We start from the raw sequence: 6000 nt of genomic DNA, 5'->3' as shown, positions 1-6000 counted from the left end.
GTTACATTTTTTTTGCTCTTAGGCCACTTAAAATTACCAAAAAATACGCCGTCGCCGGGGATCGAACCCGGGTCACTCGGGTAAAGGCGGGAACACTTACCACTTTACTACAACGACTTTGGTGTCCTCATCTTTTTTACTAGACAATTGTATACCTGAAACTCAAAGTCGGTATCAATTCCTGTGGGTGCTTCGATTCAAACAGTGAAATTTCTTGTACGACTAAGTCACTGTAACATTAAGTGGAGCAAGGCCAAGTACATTTGAAGCTGTTGTTACACTGTCAACGGCTCCCTTTTGTCCATAGTACGGGCGGGAGGTAGGGGGTTCGATTCCCACTATGGAAGGTTGGAACCTCCATTTTCTCCAATTTTCTCTATGGATAGAGGTGAGATTGGATCTGGTTGATGGGATGGCGATTGGATTAGCAGTGGGGCTAGTCCAGCTTGCTAGGTCTGCTCAGGGGATGGGCCTAGCTGTGCCGTATAAAAAAAAAAGATGAGGTCTGTGGTTCCCTAAGATACTTACTGTACAGTGCCTTTGATTATATCGACTAGCTTTTGGCATATGTGCAATCCAAGACCTTCCCTTGAAACTCCCTGGCAGTGGTGGAACATCTCTTGATTCAATGCCTCGGGAATCCCTGGTGCTGGGTGAGCAATCCTGCGGATATACATATACAGTAATAAGATGCATGCTATCTATCTTCTAAAATAATAACCAAAAAACTAAGGCAGCAGTAAGATAGATATATCGGACTACCGGACGTATACACATTGCTTTCTTGGAATGACTGTAAACAAAACCGATGACTCCTTGGATGCTGGAGTGATTAGTATTGCGTAGCCGTAAATTGTCACAGACATCTGCGACACCCCTGAAACTTCCTTTTTTATCCCTTGCGACAGCACCACAAGATTAAAGTTCATTTTGACACGTATATTTCTTCAATACCCGAAAATCTCCCATAAGTGTCGAAAAGGAGATGATTTACTTTCAATCATCTCCTTTATTCGATGATATTTTGGAAAGCCAATCTTTCCTTGGATGTCTTATACTAATATTTTGAAAAGCCAAAATAACACGCTACCACCCATATTAGAAGTGGCGTGAATATATAAAAGTGAAGCAAATTAGTTGGCCAAAAGGTGTGTTTCTAGCTAGGGTTTCAAATTTCCGTTTGAGACATGGCGTTTGGTGGTTCTGCTTCTGTTTCTAGTAACCAAGAATATGTTGTATGTGGTACAGATTACCTCAAAGTATGTAAAACCACTCCCGCTGACAACAGTCCAGAGGTAACTGCTGCGGGATTACAAGAAGAAGGACCCCGTCTGTAATTGTTGTCCAAGGACCTCGCAAGGTTGGGAAGTCCACGTTGATTAGGTCACTAGCAGACGATTATGCCGAATCACTTTGGGAAGTTGATTAGGGCACCAACCATGTTTCCAGACCACCATATCATACTAATAGACTTTATATTATCCTCTTATCTTATTTATTTTTGGGAGATTATTTCCATTTATTTTGGTTGTAAACACAAGAGATATTATTATGATTTTAATATATATTCTATCATGGGAGAACACTTCTCCTCAAGGAAGTTATCATCAAGCCAAGATGGTATCAGCCTCCCTACGATCCTATTTTCTCTAAACCATTAAAATCAATGACGACGGAACTACTGCAGCTCACAGACATTGCTGAGGCATATAGTTCTATGCATCTACATCAACCCGATGATGCTTTCTACATGGATAATGGTGCTACCTCGCATCTCACTGCTGATTCAGGTACTTTACATAACGGTTCCAATTCTAGTATTGTACGGTCTATCTTAGTTGGCAATGGCAATAGCATTCCAGTTACTGCTAGTGGTATCAAACTCATAAACCTCCCTTCTCACACCCTTGAACTCAAAAATACTCTTGTTGTTCACGATATTATCAAAAACTTAGTTTCCGTTCGTAAGTTCACCACTGATAATCGTGTGTCTGTTGAGTTTGATCCGTCTAGTTTTTCTGTGAAATATCTGAGTTCAAGGAGGATTATCCTTCGATGCAATAGTTCCGGGGAGCTCTACCCTATCACCAAATCTGTCGTGCCACCACAAATATCGTCCCAGCCTTCCCACATCTCTCTTGCTGTCTGTTCGCCAGATATTTGGCATAGCCGCCTTGGTCACCCCGGCAAGGCTGTTTTAGATGCTCTTTGTACCAATAATTTTATTCATTGTAATCAGAATCAACATTCTATACTTTGTCATTCATGTCAAGTTAGTAAACATGTTCGATTACCCTTTTATGAATCAAATTCCAATATTTTTGCTCCATTTGATATCATTCACAGTGATTTATGGACCTCTCTACTACATGTTGATACCGTTTTCATTATTATCTTATCTTGCTGGATGATTTCACCAATTATCTTTGGGTTTATCCTCTAAAATTTAAATCCCAAGTCTATAACAAATTTTTGGAATTTCGATCTCTTGTTCAAACACAATTTAGGCGTAAAATTAAAAGTTTTCAATGCGACATGGGACGTGAATTCGACAACTCTTCTTTTCACAATTTTGCTCGTACTAATGGTCTAGTTTTTCGCTTCTCTTGCCCCCAAACTTCCTCTCAAAATGGTAAGGTCGAACGTATGATACGCCGTGTCAATGATATCACCCACACCCTTATGTCTCACGCTTCCATTCCACCAAAATTTTGGGTTTGTTCTCTCCTTTTGAATGTTTATCTTCATAATATTCTTCCCACAAAAATCCTAAATTTTTCTTCGCCTGTGTCTATTCTCTATCAACGCCAACCAACATATGACCATCTTCGTACTTTTGGTTGTCTTTGATATCCAAATCTCTCTTCTACAACTCCTCATAAACTTTCCCCCCGCTCCACTAAATGTGTCTTCATTGGTTTTCCTCCCAACCACCGTGGTTACCGCTTCCTTAATCTTGCCACAAACAAAATCATCATTTCCCGTCATGTAACTTTTGACGAGAAAGTATTCCCTTTAACTGATCCTCCAACACACTCTTCTGATAATGATTCCTCCTCTTCTTCTCCCTTTAAATCCCACTACATTTCCTACAGTTCTCCCCCTACTAATTCTACAGTCAACACTTCCTCACTTACTCCACATCTCTACACTCCACCCCACTGGCGCCTTAACACCTTCCCTACTATCCCCACTATAGACTTTTCAACTTCCTGTCCCACTGCACCCTCCACTATTCCCACTACAGCTTATCCAACTCCCTCTTCCACTGCACCGTCCATTTCCCAGCCCAAAAATCCGCTGCCACCTCCTACTTCCACTATCCCCTCTACAACAAATCGTCCCACTCCCTCGGGATCTCTACAGAATTCTGCTCCCACTACTTCGCAGCAAATAAACCTACTGCCACCTCCTACTTCCACCGTCTACTCTACAGCACACCATCCCCGTCCTTCTTTCCCCACTACAATGTCCCCAGATTCCACTATCACTCCCGGCACAGCACATTGTTGTGTTGTGTTACCACCTCCTACTTCTACTACAGATCAACTTCCCACTTCCTCCACTCCAACTCCCACTCCCATCATACCTACAGCTCCTACTCGACCTATCACTCGTGCCTCTCGTGGCATTTTCCTCCCTATAAATTGTCTTAATCTTCATGTCCAAACCTTACGACATATCTCTCCTCTTCCTCGTTCTCACTTGTATGCTCTTAGGGACATAAACTGGAATGCTGCCATGAAAGATGAGTACAATGCTATGTTGAAAACTAATACTTGGGAACTTGTTCCACGACCACGTGATGCTCATGTTATTCGTTCCATGTGGCTGTTTCGTCATAAATATAATGTTGATGGATCCCTACAGCGTCACAAGGCTCGTCTTGTTGCCAATGGCAAATCTCAACAAGTTGGAGTTGACTGTTTTGAAACGTTTAGTACGGTTGTTAAACCTGCTACTATTCGTACTGTTCTCACTATTGCTACATCACGATCTTGGCCCACACATCAACTAGATGTCAAGAACGTTTTTCTTCATGGTGATCTAACCGAGATAGTCTATATGCATCAGCCTCTAGGATTTGTTGACCCTGCTCACCCTGATTACGTATGTAGATTACGTAGATCTCTCTATGGCCTCAAGCAGGCTCCCAGCGCGTGGTTTCAGATATTTGCCAAGTTTATCACAGGTTGTGGTTTCCGTGGTAGTGTATGTGATCCCTAACTTTTTGTTTATCAAGCAGGATCCGAAACGGCATACTTACTTTTATATGTTGATGACATTATTTTGACTGCCTCTACTGATGCTCTCCTATGACGCTTCATTGAGTTGATGAAGAGAGAGTTTGATATGTCTGACCTTGGTCCACTACATCATTTTCTGGGTATCACTGTTACTCGTTCATCCTCAGGATTATTTTTGTCTCAGTCATTATATGCACAGGATATCATCGCGCGTGCCTCCATGACAAAATGTAATCCAGTGGCTACTCCGGTCGACACAGATTCCAAACTCAGTGCTACCTCTGGCCCGGCAATTTCGGATCCCACTTTATACAGAAGCCTAGCGGGTGCTCTTCAGTACCTTACCTTTACTCGGCCAGATATTGCATACGCAGTTCAGAAGGTATGTCTATTTATGCATGATCCCCGTGAGCCTCACATGCATGCCCTCAAGCGAATCCTTCGCTATCTTCAGGGCACCATCAACCACAGATTGTTTCTCTCGGTTTCCTCTATCTCTGGATTAACTGCATACTTTGATGCTGACTGGGCGGGTTGTCCCGATTCTCGACGATCGACATCTGGTTTTTGTGTCTTTCTTAGTGACAATCTCATCTCCTGGTCCTCCAAGCGTCAAGCAACAGTCTCTCGATCCAGTGCTAAATCTGAATACCGGGGAGTAGCAAATGCGGTTGCTGAAACAACATGGCTTCGAAATCTTCTTCTAGAGCTCCGTTTACCTCTACGACGTGCTAATATTGTTTACTATGACAATGTAAGTGCGATATATATGTCTGGAGATCCTGTTAAACATTAACGCACCAAACATGTGGACATTGATATACATTTTGTTCGCGAACGAGTTCGTATTGGTGCCATTCAAGCCTTACACGTCCCCTCTGAGAACCAGTATGCTGACATCTTTACCAAGGGGATTCCTCGATAGTTATTTGTTCGTTTTCGTTCTAGTCTTAGCATTTGTTCCTCTCCCGCTCAGACTAAGGGGGTGTAATAGACTTTATATTATCCTCTTACCTTATTTACCTTTGGGAGATTATCTCCATTTACTTTGGTTGTAAACACAAGAGATATTATTATGATTTTAATATATATTATATCATGGGAGGACACTTCTTCTCAAGGAAGTTATCATCAAGCCAAGACATACTTTGGTACTTGGAACTCAAACTAAACTATCATCATATTAAGATTTATTTGAATGTTTCTTCTTCTTATCTCTGATTTAGGTATTTTCTTATATGTTGTCAACGCTAATCATTTACATCTCCTAGCTAAATTATATAAAATAAAAAACTAAATTATTATTTTCCAAAGCAATCTTCAACGACACCATAACAAGTATTTGTTTGGATTATTGGGTCTAAATAATTTTTCATCTGCTTGGTATGAAACCCATATGCTAGCATTACTAATGTGATTCTGAATGGAACTACTGAAATAAGCCTTTTCTGCTTTGTAAAACATTTCCTCGTTCACCTAATATTCATCTATTTCTAGATACATTTTATATGTAAATCGTCAGAGTAGTTATTTTCTGTAACTTAAAAGTTCTTCATCATAACAACCTCAACTTCCTTTCGTCAATGGCTTTGCCTCTTGAACTTTGTCTGGATGGAATGTTAAAATGGTAGTTTTGTTTGAGATTGTCATTGCCTCCTCTCATGGCGCAATACCATAAACTACCGAGTATCCTTGTAAGATCATCTTTTTGTGAGTTGAGTTTTCCAAAATTTATCAAAGTGGGGTGTTTACA

Source organism: Papaver somniferum, chromosome 8 (assembly GCF_003573695.1).
Source record: "Papaver somniferum cultivar HN1 chromosome 8, ASM357369v1, whole genome shotgun sequence".
Lineage (NCBI taxonomy): Eukaryota > Viridiplantae > Streptophyta > Magnoliopsida > Ranunculales > Papaveraceae > Papaver > Papaver somniferum.
The sequence above is the reverse complement of the archived record's forward strand: the minus strand, read 5'-3'. Positions refer to the sequence as shown.